The sequence below is a fragment of the Neophocaena asiaeorientalis genome, unplaced genomic scaffold (assembly GCF_003031525.2).
Source record: "Neophocaena asiaeorientalis asiaeorientalis breed wild unplaced genomic scaffold, Neophocaena_asiaeorientalis_V1.1 scaffold432, whole genome shotgun sequence".
Lineage (NCBI taxonomy): Eukaryota > Metazoa > Chordata > Mammalia > Artiodactyla > Phocoenidae > Neophocaena > Neophocaena asiaeorientalis.
The window spans coordinates 1,808,623-1,824,431 of NW_020174549.1; positions in this window are offsets into that span (position 1 = coordinate 1,808,623).

A 15,809-nucleotide genomic window follows, 5' to 3' on the forward strand; every position below is an offset into this window, starting at 1 on the left:
ATAGTTTGTTCCAAAAGGGTCGTCTGCTAATGACTGTTTGTGTCAGCAGCTCCACTGACTCTAAGTATAATCAGGAATTCTCAGACTTGGCTGTAATGATGGACACGGCCAGCTGGTGAGTATCCACTTAGGCCAGTAATGCAAGTGTAGGGCTGGAGGAACAAGGGAAAGAAAATCCCTTTAGAATCCCTTTTAAGACAGTGGTAGAAGGACAATACCAGATGCCTTTGGCAACCATCACTGGATTCCCCGAGGTATAGTTTTCCTGGTCTTCTGAGTCAGCTCACCATCCCTCCCGCACTCACCCCAGAGGCCCGGGCATATCTAATCATGACTCCTCCCCATTTCTCACTTCCCCCTCCCACATCCATCCCATTAACAATTCCTACAGATTGCACCAACTGGATATTCCTTGATTTCCTCCCCTCCTTTGATTCCAGCTAGTCTCACCCTATCCCAACCTCCCTTTCAGACATTCATCTTCTTGGAATGACAGTGGTAACCTCCTGTCTGTTCTCTCTGCCTTGTGTCCTACTGTCCTCTAATCTCTTTTCAGATCGCCTGCCCTACTCAAAAGTCTTCAGTGGCTCTTCATCATAGAAAAAAATATTCAAACCTAATATGACGTAGGAAGGCTCGCTGGACTCTGTCTACCTGTTTAGCCCCATCTGCTACAATCCATGCCTCTAGTTTAGTATTTAGCAACCTGGTTCCCTGTATACAGCCTTCCTGCCTCCATGAATTGTTCCTACTGTTCTCCCGTCTTGGAATGCTTCCCCCTCCTCTCCACCCAGTTAATACCTATCTCAGCTTGATCATCATCTCCTCCTGGGAGCCATCCTGGACCAAAACTCCCACATCTTCCCAAAGTTGCATTAGGTTTACCTCCTCTGGGCTTCTCTGTCATTGCACTTACCACATGGTTTTAAGATTTTTTCCCGCTTGTGTTGGCGTCTCCCTCATTCTTTGGCTTCATGAGTCCACAGAGTCAGCAGCCATGGACTGTCAATTGCAGCAGATTCTTCCAAAATGTTCTCCTATGCGAATTGCCTTTTCCCACTGGAACAATGTGTCTTGGAGACTTTTCCATGTTAATGTACAGCACTACCTCATTATTTCTATTGGCTACACAGATTGCTAAATCGTGGATGTATGATTGTATATTTAACCATGCCCCAACAATGTATGAGAGAATCCATTTCCCCATACTCTCGTCGACACTTACCTTTGACTTTTTACATTTAAGTAGAATAAAGAGGGTATGTCGTTGTTTTAATTTACATGTATTCCACTCTTACTATTGGTAATGAGAATTTTTCAGGTGTTTCTTATTCATTTTCCTCTTCTGTGGCTTTTGTCCATTTTCCTCTTAGGTCATTTTTCTTTTTCTTATTAATTTATAGGAGTTTTAAAAACTACTCTGGTTGTAAACAATTTATATCATTGGTCCATTGTATATTTTGCAAATATTTTCTGTGTAGAACAGCTCTACTACCTAGCCATAGTGATTGCTTCAGAAATGGGCTTAGGGCTCAAGCTGGTTTACGGCTCAAGGTCTCCATGGTATTTTACTGGACCTAATACAAAATAAGCTCCTCTTTCTTAGATCACCGCCTGTGAGGACCAGGAAAGCCAAGGTTGTGGGAGGTTTCATGCTTCATTAACAAGAAGTAGTGTGCAAAGCCAGAACGATCCATTGGATTTCCTTGTTTTTGAAATTAATAAATTCCTTTTTATTTTTTTTGCTTGGCTAATATGAATTCGATTCCTTAAATTGCAATCAAAATAATCCTGATGTAATTTTAATAGAAGAGATATAAATTTGGTGTGGTTTCTGCTGTGAGGATACCCTGCGAATGCTACGTACTTCGTGGGAAACTTTGACATTAACAGATGAGCACTTTTTTTTTTATGTGAAATTTAGGAATCAGCAGGATGAACAGAGTGGCTGTGGTTCCCATAAGCAACGCTAGGGAAAGCACAGGGTTTCAGAGATGTGGGTGACTATAGATTTCTGAGCTCAGGTTAAGCTCAGGATCACCACCAGCTGTTAATAAAGGGAAGTCCAAGGTGTGATTCAAGGGGCCTCTATTCTAATGTCCAGGAGGAGGATTTGGGAGTGACCACTCTCCATCCTCTTCCCCTTTCCCCTAAAGTATAGAACAAGCACTGATGGTGCCCATTTTGAATCCAACAGGAATTGTACCCTCTAGACCAGTGACCCCAGGAAATTATCCCCTACTTCAAATTCTACCACAACCTGAGCCTGAAGGTGACAACAGTACTGTGCGAAGCTAAGGGGAAACAAAACTCTGTTGAGGGAAATCCAGAATGTGTGGCTGAGGGCTGGTTTAAAATGAATCACTCTATTTCTGTTTTGCATAGAAGTTCATTTGTATCATTTTTTTTTTAGATTCCACATATAAGTGATATCCTATGATATTTGTCTTTGTCTGCCTTACTTAGTATGATCATCTCTAGGTCCATCCATGTTGCTGCAAATGGCATTATTTCATTCTTTTTGACGGCTGAGTAATATTCCATTGTATAAATAAACCACATTTAAAAAATGATACACATGAACTTACATGCAAAACAGAAATAGACCAACAGACACAGAAAACAAACTTATGGTTACCAAAGGGGAAGTGGGGGAGGAATAAATATAGGAGTTTGGGATTAACAGATGCAAACTATTATATATACAATGGATAAACAACAAGGACCTACTGTATAGCACAGGAAAATATACTCAATATTGTGAAATAACCTATAAGGAAAAAGAATCTGAAAAAAATATATATATATGTATGTATGTATAACTGAATCACTTTTCTGTATATCTGAAACTAACACAACATTGTAAATCAATTATACTTCAATTGAAATAAATAAATAAAATGAATCAACTGTTGGCTAAGAGAAGCCCCTGGAGAGTGTGGCTTAGGCATGGACGCTACAGCAGCTCCCAAAGTGTAGCAGCTGGAGGTCGTCAGCCAATTATGGTCCTTGCAGCAGTTTCTTGGAACCTGGATAGAAAATGGCCTTCCATCCTGTAATACAAGCAAACCTGTAAACCTTGTAAAGCAGGCTCATTCAGCCACAGAGAGTGGAGACTGGGTGCCAGCCAGTTATTTGGCTTCTTTCTTGGGCATGTGGAGAGTAAATGGGGCTGATGGCCAGTCTTCCCTTCAGTAAAATGCACTCAGTCACCAGGTAAGCTTGTCTTGCCACCTCTGGTATCTCTGCTTCTTCATCTCAAGAGCTGGCCAGGAGAGCAAGGAGCACCACGCTGAGCCATATCTTGGACTTGATGCCAGAATTCAACCATACAGCGGCTGATGAGACCGGCCCCATTCCTGCTGGAGTCAGCACATCCCCCAGTGAGTGCCGCTGGTCTGCACCCTGCTCTCATGCATCTGCTGAGGCTTGGCAAGGAGCCCCTTCTAATTATCACAAAGCGCAATGACCTGGTTCTCTGCCTCACAGGTCAGCAGACAGTGGTTCAGAAATGCCACATGGATTGCCCTCTCCAGAAAATTCCTGGGAAGTCAAAGGGATATTCTAGAGTTCTCTTTTTAAAAATGGATTTAATGTCTGATTAAATATTAGGATGGCAATTAGAGATACATCAATATTCTGGGAACATATACCTTGTAAAATTGGGAGGGACTCTTCAAATGTTTATTCAATGAATGAATGAATGATATTAACTACCTACTGTATGCTGAACATTCAGCAGGGATCAGTGGAGCAGGAAACAATGTCTGGTGATAGGGTGAATATTATACAATAACATTAATAATTAACTAAGTTATACTCTGGAGAGATACATTGTACTGTGAAATTATGTAAGAACTGAGCCTGACCTACTCTGAGGGCTCAAGAAATGCTTCTCTGAGAAGATGGTAGTGAGGCTTAAACCCTGCAGGATAAGTAAAAGTCAGACAACTAAACTAGGGACGTCTGGGAGTGGACCATAACAGGTAGTGGAAGAAGAATGTGGAAATGACCCAGAACATGAAGGATGTGATGTGATGGAAAGAAAAAGGGTCAGTGTGTTTGGAGTATAGAAAGTGAGGGTAAAACCTACAGAGGCAGGTAGAGGAGGTCATTCAGGATCTTGTATATTTCAGTAAGAACTTCATTCTAAGAGCAGGAATAACTCATGGGAATGTAGATCACAAATAAAGCTATAAAAGTGAATCAGCTATGCTAAGGGGAGAGTGTAGAAGGACAGGAAGCCCTAGAACTGAGCCATGAAACATCCCACCCTTTAAAATTCAGTAGAACATAAAGAGCTAGAGAAAGAGATTGATAAGGAACAGCTAGCGAGATAGAAAAAAACTGATAGAGTGTCACAAGAGGGAAGGGAAGGGAAGGGAAGAGAGCGTTTCCAGAAGGAGAGCCTACTTTCCAGGACTGTTCTGAATGCTACTGAGAGGTCAAGTAAGAAGGAACGGAAAGGTTTCCATTGAATTTAGCAACATAGAAGTAATTAATGACGTTGATAAAGGGCAGTCTCAGGAAACAGTGGAGAATGAGGTGAGAAATCAGAGTGGTATAGAGAGATGGAAGAGTGAATAAGAGGTGTGAAAATGGAGGCAGTATGGAAATATGATTCAAGAAGAGTGACTTTGAAGGGCTAGAGAAAGTTAAGCAGCTGGAGGGAGAGGCTGGATGAAGACAGAATTGATTTTTCATTTATTTTGAAGGTGTGCTGTGAAGGATCCTGTAGAAAGAAAAGAGGTTAAAGACACAGGAGAGAAAAGAGATAATAGACAATTCACGGTCTCAAGGAAACCAGGTGGATAGGATCTTGTAATAGAAGATGATGAGGATAAGTAGGGGAATTTTTGGCAGGAACGGCAAAGAGTTTACTGAGCCCTCATCTGTTGACTTCTATCATCTCTATCAGGTAGAAGATGAGGTTGGAGAAGATTTAAAACAGTAACTCTGGAGAAGAAGAGAACACACTGCTGAGATTGTTCAGTATAGAGTCATACTGATTCTCATATACCCTGGTGTAATTTTTTTTCTCTACCAATTCTCAGCTTTCCACATAACAGATGTTGAACTGTTAGGTTTATTTGGGGGAGGGGGGAAGGAAAGGGTATTTGTCAGTGATATATTAACCCAAGGAAGCAGCATTCCAGAAGAGACAATGAAGTGTAATGATAGGAAGCAAAGTGGATGTATTGCGTTAGAGATAGTCCATAAACCAGTGATGATACTGGCAGGACAAAGAAGGTAGGAAATGGACAATGAGAGCAAGAAATGAAAAGCGTGGATTCAGGGATGGGGGTAGGTTTAAACCAGTTTAGGAGTTCATATTGGGAACACAGCCCATGACCAGGGGCCATTTTGCTTATGTGTAGTTAAGCTCATTTCTCAGAGTGGAGACCAGCTCTGTAGCTGTTGCCATTCACACGAGGGGCAATGAGGTTGTAACAGTGTAGATGGAGAGAAAAGGATAGATTTAGAAGTATGGAAAGGTGAATCAGAAGGATTTGTTCATAAAAACAGATTTCCAACTGGAAAAATTGAGTGAATATAGAAAATGGAGTATTGTATGCTAGCAGGAATTTCCAACAGGTAAATGTATATCTTATATATCTCAGGATGCTGTTTGGGTCCCAAAACAAAATAGATGGCCCCCGTCCAAAATAGATGGTTCGTGCCCCGGTCCGGGAAGATCCCACATGCCGTGGAGCAGCTGGGCCCGTGAGCCATGGCTGCTGAGCCTGCGCGTCCGGAGCCTGTGCTCCGCAGTGGGAGGGGCCACAACAGTGAGAGGCCCGCGTACCGCCAAAAAAAAAACTAAACATACTCATAACAGATTACCATCTGATCCAGCAATTGCACTCCTTGGTATTTACCCAAAGGAGTTGAAAACTTATGTCCACACAAAAATTTGCACACAGATGTTTATAGCAGCTCTATTCATAATTGTCAAAACTTGGAAGCAACCAAGTTGTTCTTCAGTAGGTGAGTGGATAAATAAACTGTGGTACATCCAAACAATGAAATATTATTCAGTGCTAAAAAGAAATGAGCTATCAAGCCATGAAAAGACATGGAGGAAACATAAATGCATATTACTAAGAGAAAGAAGTCAATCTGAAAAGGCTACATACCGTATGATCCAACTATGTGACATTCTAGAAAATGCCCAGCTATAGAGATGGTAAAAAGATCAGTGGTTTTGAGGGGCAGGGAAAGAAGGGAAAAGATGAGTAGGCAGAGCACAGAGGAATTTTAGGGCAGTGAAAATACTCTGTATGATAGAATCATGATGGATATATGTCATTATACATCTGTCCAAACCCATATAATGTATGACACCAAGATTGAACCCTAAGGTAAACTATGAACTATGATCATTATGACATGTCAATGTAAGCATCCTTGCTAAAAAACATACCATTCTGGTGAGTGATGTTGATATTGAAACAGGTATGCATGTGTGGGACAGGGGGTGTATGGGAAATCTCTGTACCTCCTTCTCAATTTTGTTGTAAACCTAAAACTGCTCTAAAAATATAAAGGCTTTTTTTAAAAAGAGTTTATGTAAAGAGTCAATACAATGATAGTATTCATGTTTTTATAAAAGTTTTATTATAAATATTGAAAAATTATGACAACTACAGATGTCCTTTTATGACCAAGAACTAGTCCTAAAAACATCTTTGCAAGGAAGGCATTATACTCTATAGTGAAGTTGTTTTGTTTTGTTTTAATTCAGTATTTGAATTATGTTTGAATTATGTTCCTATGTTTCTGTGAGTTTTGGTAGGAGGAAAGTCTATGCTGTCCCTACAAAAGCTAAGAAAAGTGAATACTTACTCTTGTGAACCTGCTAGCTGGGTATGGTAAGTGACCTAAGCTCAGACAATCAGACGCCTTTGCTGGGACTGTGAATCTGGAGCAAGTGTCACAAAGAAAGAGGTAGTTAGAATTCACGCCAGTGGTGGTGGCATCAAGCGTTCAGTGGCAGTGGTGCCAAGGGCAGCATGCAGTCATGGCAGTGCCTTAGCAGTATCCAGTGTCTAGCGATGGCAGTGCCAGTGCCCAGCGTTCAGCTGCAGAGCTGTGTCATCCTGACCAGGCTGTTCCTCTGCTGAGATCGTCGTCCAAGTGCTTGCCACCTGACTGCCTTAGGTTCCTGCCTAGCTCTTCAGTGTTCCCCAGGATTCCACAAGCTACCCAATATCCTTCCCCCAAGTTCCCTTTCTCTTAAATAAACCAGTCATTTGTTGTTGATTGCAACAATAAATGTCTGTTTTGCAGAAAGGAAAATTAAAGCTTTGAAAGGTTGAAAATGTGTCCAAAGTTTTGTAACTAGTAAATGGAGGCAGAATTCTAATACAGGTCTGTCTGGCTTCTAAATATTATTCCCGCCCATCCCAGCCCCCAAACGACTGCATCTACAATGTGGATACAGTATACGCTTCATATGACAGGTGGGTGTTTTAATGGCCAAACAAGCGTAGAGGTTGAACTAGTCAAGGTAAGTGGTGATTTTATCTTCTCTGATGAATACAGACTGAGAAATCAGAGAAACGGCAAACGTGGTTATACAGTGACTCTGGAAGAAGGATGGGGATGGCACATGCTGTCCCAAGATCACATTGGACATGTCCTGCTGTATGAAGGTGAGTCATCTGGGGTTCTTTACAAATTGGTGTGAACAGTCATAGTAAGCAGGCTGGCTTAGAAGGTGACCCAAGATGTATACATGACTGCAGATGAGATCAGTCAGGTTTTTGGTGGGACTTAGCCAATAAACTTGGGAGGCAGGTAAGTACATGCCTCCTCCCCTCTGGGACCAAAACTAACTTCCTCAGCAGGCAAAACTTAAATATTCCTGAACTTCTAGGAGACCAGACGGTTCGTGCAGGGCTTTCCTCCAAGTCACTGTTTCCCTTCTACTTCCTGGTGCCTATTCAAACCAAACCAAACCAACCAACAAACAAACCCCAAAACTTCAGTACTTACTGCCTTCAAACTTAATCTCATCCTGCAAAGTATTCCAGTTTTCTATGGAGATGCAGGAGGTAATGACTTACCTGTAAGAGCCAGAGATGATAGCATCAGGAATTACTGGCCCTAGAAACCTAGAGTTTCTCCACCGAATTACTGTCATTTGTGTTCATTTGTGTCATTTGTGTTCATTGCTTTTGCCATTCACAGGATTGTGAATGGGAGACTTAATTATTGGATTTTAACTACTTAGCCTACTGTCATCAATATTGACCATGAATTTCTTGTGCGTCTACCTATCTTGGTGTATGAAAGAAACCAAGAGCAATTATCAGTTAGTTAGCCATTAATAAATAATAAACTGTGACCTGCCTTCACTGGATCAAGCTTGCTTTAATTTGGTTTTTTATAAAAACTCACATTTCCTCCAAGCATCACGTAGCCTAAACAACGAGATGTCTGCCCAAGTTGTTTTTTCGGAAACTTGGAGTCAGCTGTGTCCCGTTTGCGCTTAATCCTGAAAAGACTGGTTGGGACCGCTGACCCTCCAACTGGGCGTGCGCGGGTGTCCGCTCAGTGACCTTTTGACGTCAGAGGGCCAGGAGCTCCACCCTCAGAACATGCTGGTACCACTCTTCTGGAGGTGCGGCCGGTGAAGAAGCCGGTAGCTTAGTTGCACCTGTGCAGAACTAGGAGTGCCTCAGCTGTTTATTATCTCCAATCACCTTTCCCCACGCCCCAGCTTTATCCCATAAATATCGCGAGCCCTTCAACCTTGCCAACGCGGACTTGAGATTCGCTCACTCATTTCCTCGTTTGGCTGCCTCGTGGATAAACCCTTCCGCTGCTTCAAACTTTGGCGTCTCAGGGTCTGGCTTGCTGCACCCCCGGTGAGTGAACCTGGTTCGGTGATATTAATACCTAAGATGTCAGGCAAGTATACAAACGGTGGACAGGTTTGGGGGGTTTGTTTTCTTCTTAGTGTATAGAAGCCTGTATTTCCCCCTCCACCGGGACCTCAGTTTTACATCAGTCCTATGTATGTACCCTTAGTTCAGGTAATCTTGCTTAGAGCTAGAGATCTAGACCCTAAAGGAGAACTACTTGTAATAGTGTTTCATTTACTCCTAACGGCAGTTTGTGAAGAAGAAAAAGAGCAAGGCACAGTTTTAGCAGAACTATTGCCCCCCGAGATAATGTGTGGTCTCTACATTTAAGGAAAACCCAGTGAAATTCCAGTAGTATTTTTGGAAGTAGGAGAACTAATTTTTAGGATGCATATATGGAAACTAAATAAGCAAAAATGATCAAGGAAAGTTGTTGAAAAAATAGACTAACAAGGGGTAATTTGCCTAGCAAATGTTGAAACACATTGTAAAAGCTATAATAATTAAAATAGTGTAGTACTAGGCTATAAATCGATGGAAATTGAATAAATGATAGATGACATTTTAAATCAGTGGGAAAAGATAACTTCTATCAACTGGTTAGCCATCTAAAAAATTAATTATCTATATACCTCATAGATTACACCAAAGTAAAAAATTATGTATGTTCCTCATATATTACACCAAAGTAAAATTCTAAAACAATTGAAAGTAGTAGAAGAACGCATGAAAAAAATACATGTGTATATTCTTGTGGGAAAAGTCATATGATACAAAACCTACAAGTCATATAAGGATGAATACATTTGACTACATAAAGTTTTCACATCTACCTTGGAAAACGTATTGCCAAAAGGCAACTATCAAAAAGGAAAAAAAAAACCTTCCTAAGATAATAGATATCTTAGTATGTATCTTACTTGAATTTTCCTCAGCATATGACAATATTGGCCAGTTGTTTTTACTCGAAGTTCTTTTTCACTTGGCTTTTCTGCATGGTGTTCTTTCTTGTTATTTTTTGTTGTCACCCTCATAAAACCGTTTCTTTCCCATGTAGAATTAAAATTATTTTTTCCCAACATTAAGTCCTTGGCATTCCTCTTTGGCACACATTCTAAGAGTGGCTTTAGCCATTATACAGTATTAGACAACATCTATACATGTATGCCTCCTACACCTGTATCTTTGAATTAAATCTCTCTTTTGGAGACACCTGCATATGTGGTCACTTACCTGGCTGCCCCATGGCAACTGAAAGTTGACAGTTGAGATACAATATTTTAAATCTTAAAACCATTTAATATTCAACTAGAATTAACAGTGAGATCAGAGAGGACAGAAAACCTTCAAACTTTGCTTTTTCTCCGCATCACTGCAAGGGGCTCTTTAAGATGAAAATGTCATTTACAGACCATATCTCCATAATGGCTCTCTATGGTTCTCATCTGAGCTAAAATAGTTCTGGAAACCCACATATCTCCAGAAACTAGACCTAGTTCCAAACTCATAAATGAAGGTGCCAGTGGGAAAGTTGGAGGATACGTGTTTCCTCTTATTGGTGAGTTCTATGAAGGCAAGTACTTGAGAATAATGACTGGCATATGGAATGTGTTTAATAAATAAGAGTTGAACATAAATTAATAACTTTTTCAAGTTGATGTGGCTCTAAATTGCCTGTAAAACGTGATTTTCAATGTTAAGTTTCCTTAGAGTAAGTTAGTAACAGACCAAGAACTAGTCCTGTACAGCTGTCTGTATCTTTAAGTAAGACAGTCTCGGTTGTTTGTCCCCTATACGCCCCAATCCCTGTATGGTAGTGGGACAGAAGGTGTTATGATTTCAGAGCTGATTAAATCTGATACAAAACCTTTTCCCAAAGCTCTCAAGACCTGGAGTCTAAATTTCTACCGACCAAAAGATCTGTCTTCATTTAAAAGGATCCAAGATCCTAGTAACAGAGGAAATTGGTCCTAAGGCCCTACAGCATCAGTATGTCCAATACCAAACTCATCATCTTCCCTGAAATGTGGGAATTCCTTTATCTCTTGTTTCGGTCAATATCACGGTCTTCTACTCAGCTTCTCAAGCTATTAAGCTGTGAATCATCCCTGACACCCTTTTTTCCCCCTGAACCTTAAATTGAATGTGAATCTTATCAGATTTACATTCTGAAGGCCTTTCTAGTTTGTCCCTTTCTCAGTGCCCTCACTGCCTTACTTTAAGCCCTCTTTAATTTATTGTCTGTTCACTACAGCAGGCCCCTAATGGGTCTGCCAATCATTTCTCTCCACCAATGTCAGAGTTCCTTCTAGTATACAAAATTGGCCACTTTGTTCTCCTGCCCAGAATGTTTTATGGCTTCCCACTGTTTTGGGGGGTAAACTCCACACTCCCTAGCATGGCAAACCTCTGTTCACCTCTCCCCCCTCTTGTCTCATCCTCCCTTCCTCACACTCTTTGAGGAGTAACTGTAGTGCCTTGAAATCACCACATTCTTTCTGGCCTCTCTACCTTTTTTTTTTTTTTTGCGGTACGCGGGCCTCTCCCTGCTGTGGCCTCTCCCGTTACGGAGCACAGGCTCCGGACGCGCAGGTTCAGCGGCCATGGCTCACGGGCCCAGCCGCTCCGCGGCACGTGGGATCGTCCTGGACCAGGGCACGAACCCGCGTCCCCCGCATCGGCAGGCGGACTCCCAACCACTGCGCCACCAGGGAAGCCCCCCTCTCTGCCTTTTAACATGGCTTCCTTTCCGCTGAAATATAACTCTTCTGCTTTTTTTTTCTAGCCAGTCACGGCTTGTCCTTCAAGATTCCACCCGGTTCTTACCTCCCTAAGAAGTCTCGTTTGATGACTCGACCCAGGTAGGATGCCCTCTTCTCTGTTCTCATCAGTGCTCCAACCCTGTGCACCCCTCTCTCTGTATATCACAACACACTGTACAATAGATTCTTACCTGCTCTTGAATGTGAGCTTATCGAAGGCTGATTTTTGTATCTTTTATCTTTGTGATGCCTGTGCCTAGCAGAGTTCCTGACGTATTGTACCCCTGGTACCTATTTTATGATGAGAGAGGAATCAATGAAACAATATCCTCCTTTCTCCCTAGGAATTTTAGGCCTTGGCGGTGGATTCTTTTGACACGGGAGTGAAGCATTAAAAGGGATTTCCTTGGCTTACTTTCATAGGCTGTATTTTTTTTTCCTTTCCTCCAGAGGAGCATTTGGAGTGTTAGGTCATGCAGAATTGCATTTTGCAGCTTGGGGAAATGATGGTTTGAAGGCATACTCAACACTGGAGAGAAAACAGGACTGGAGTCATAGGGCTGTATGCTTGAAGTCTATGCTTTTGGTAGAGAAGAAAGGTAATCTATGTTACTGTATTTACCCAGATCATTAGGGAAAAAAATGGCAGGCAGGAATCCTGGGCATATCCTGTGTACAGGAAAAGAGTGAATTTGATTTGGGCGTTCTCTGGCCTTTATCATTTGGGAAGCTGAGGGTAGTGGTAAGCAAATGTCCTCCTTCAGTTGCTCTTATAATAAAACTAGTACCTGAGTGCCCTGTAAGCTGCCCCTCTGTATTGTCATCTCTTCTGCTTTCCTCAATCTTAAACTTCATCCAGAGTTTCCTGAGACAGAGAGGCACAGAGAAGACCATAAACCATCATTTAAGCCCCTTACAAGGATGACAGAGTCATCCCTGTTTCTCACCACCTGTCTCCTTCCTTCTTCCTCATCATCATAACTGGTGTGTTCCAGATTCCTACCACATATTCCTCAAAAACATTAGATCTGTTTTCAGGGGACTGTGGAAAAGATTGGAGAACACTGAACTAGACCACCTCCAAAGGAAACATCCCATTTTAAAAGCTTTATTTCTCAATTTAGTTCCAACCATCAGCACTGTTTACATATTCTGACCATGCCTTAGAGACGTACAATTCTATTCAGTTCAACAGGTCTTTGCGAGGCCTCATCCCAGGCACTGGAATCCAAAAGAAACATCGACAACTGCTTCCACTAGGCCATGTGGCAATGTAAGGAGAGAAGCTCTTGGCAGGGCTGGGAGCACTGCCCGAACAGTGGGGGAGTGTTTTGACAGCCTCTTAGATAGTCCCCAAACGTGGAGTGCCCTTTTGTAATCCCCTTTCCTTGAGTGTGGTCTGGATTTAATGACTCACTTCTAATGAATAAAACACAGCAGAAGCAGTGGTATGTCACCTCCGATATTAGGTTATAAAAAGACTGCTCCTTCATCTGGGATATTAGAACAACAGGCCTTGGTGAGGTAGAAGGAGGAACAAAAATGACGTTCAGCGTTTTAGATTGAATACCTGGATGGACAGGGAGTCATTTACTAAGATGCTGAAGACTGGATTTTTCTTAGAAAGGGAAAAAAAACAGCTTAAGAAGGAAAGTGTTCTTAACCACGATTTTGGTTCTGGATGTGACGTTTGAGAAGTCTGTGACACACAAATAAAAATGTCTGCTAAACAGGTTAGATGTAGGGCTTGAAGCTCAGAAGAAAAGTTTGGGCTTCCATATAAATTGGGGAGTTTTCAGCATGTTGATGTTGTTTAATCATAAGACAGCAGAGATCGTCATGGAAAAGTGTAGCTGGAGCAAATTTGAGACCGCAGGACTGAGCTCTTAGGAATACCAACTTTTAGAGGCTGTACTGAGAAGAGAAAGCTAATAAGGCAGAAGAGGGTGAGACACAATTGCCAGACAAGTTGGAAAAGCAGGTGTGTGCATTCTTGTGGGAAGAAGGAAGCTCCTAAGCAGGAGGGAGTGGTTAATTCGGCCAAATGCTGCTGAGGGGTGAGGGAGTTTAGGGATGGGAAGTGTCCATGTGATTTCGCCACGTGGTGGTTGGTGGTGACCTTGTCAGGAGTATTTCAAACATGCACGGTTAAGGGCTGACATGAGCACGGAAGAAAATCGCAGACAGCAATTCACATGCTGAATTCTTAGATCTCTGTGTTTATTAAATTTCAGTTTGATTTCATTTGATTTATGAAATCCTCATTTCCAAAAACGAAAGCAGAGTATATTTGAACTGTTGACAGCATATTGAAAGTAGCTTTGGCATTTGCTTGCCGAAATTGCTAGCTTTCATTTTTGCCAGGTGACTAAACAATGAGAAAACGAATCTAGTCAGCACTCCCTTCTCCTTGCCTGGCAATAGTTGCTAGATGCACACACAGACTATGGCAGTGCTTCTTTATATGGTTGAATTCAGTCATCTTAAACAAATTGGACAAGGCGCTAGATACATCTAGCATTTTCTATAAACAGCACAGTACCCTTATAGTGACGTGCTGGATAAATAACGGCTCAGGAAGTGTGTACTAATGTCCAAATGGCCTGGAAAGAATTTTCCAGTTTTGAAAGACATACCATCTCAGGGACAGAGAAGGCTTCATTTAGCTCCTCAACAGCTTAGCACCAAATAACGCTGCACACTGAATCAGTATGATGTGGTCAGTGTAGTCACAGTCTGATTTTGCAGTGGTCTCTTTGAGCTGTTGCAAGGATTAGTAAATGCGGTTTTTGCATAACCCTGACAGCCTCAGGAGATTTAATTTAATAAAAATATAAACCCACAGATAAGTCTTATTTTGTAACATCCTGGTAATCACCAGGATTAGGGTTGCCAGACCAGCCATACCTCTGGCCCTTTTGCCAAGCCTGGGTGTGTGTGGCCTGTGGGCCAGAGGACAGGTTGCTTTTGGTTAGCCCAGGGCAAGGGCCGGACTGAACTGTGCACACTAGAGAAAGTTCTGGAGATTTTGAGTAGCGGTTTACATCGGGCTTTAGAAATGATTACAGTACATACTCAAGGAGACACTTTCTGTGATTTTCTAGCTTTGCGAGTGAAGTAATATTTTTGAGATGTTTCTTTGTCAGTGGTCTAATAAAACCGTTGTTAGTTGTACTTCTCTGGATTAGGAAATATTTGAAGACTGCAATAGTCTGATGTGATTTTTAGGCACTCTTTTTTTTTTTGCGGTACGCGGGCCTCTCACCGTTGAGTTGCGGAGCACAGGCTCCGGACGCGCAGGCTCAGCCGCTCCGCGGCATGTGGGATCCTCCCAGACCGGGACACGAACCCGTGTCCCCTGCATCGGCAGGCAGACTCCCAACCACTGCGCCACCAGGGAAGCCCCTTTAGGCACTCTTTGTTTGCTGACTTTTTCTTTTTAAAAATCTTTTTCTGTCTTTAGCCATTCATAGTAAAACAAATAAATAAGAAAACAATCATAAAACATTAAGAACAATAAAAACAGTAGTCAGTCATTTAATAGTAGTGCCCAGACTTAGCAATCCAACATTATTGCCACGTTTGCCATGTTATTGCCGTACACATAGAGTATATGTTAAAGTTTGAAGAACCCTGCACATTGTTTTGTGTACGTTTCTACCAACATTGATTATTATGGATTTTATTCTAACATACAGATATACTGTTAATACCATCTGTGCAATCGTTCACGCATTTTAGTTATTTCCAGTTCCTAACCTTAGAAGTAAAATGTCAGCATCTCATCCATCCTTGTTCATGTGATCCTCTGACCTTCAGATAAATATAGGAACGGAATTACTGAGTCTAAGTATGTGAATGTTTATGAAGCCCTTGATATATGTTTCCAAATTTCCTTCCAGATATTTTTACCCGTGTCACCAATTTTCACTCTATCATGATATCATTGTTGAACTTCTCTATGATAATTTTTTTCTTCCATTTTTGTTGAGATGTAGTTTACCTACAACGCTGTGTAAGTTTAAGGCGTACAGCGTAGTGCTTTGACTTACGTACACCATGAAATGATTATCGCAGTAAGTTTAGTGAACATTCATCATCTCATACAAAATGAAAGGAAAGCAATTCTTTTTCCTTATGATGAGAACTCTTAAGATTTACTGTCTTAACGACATTC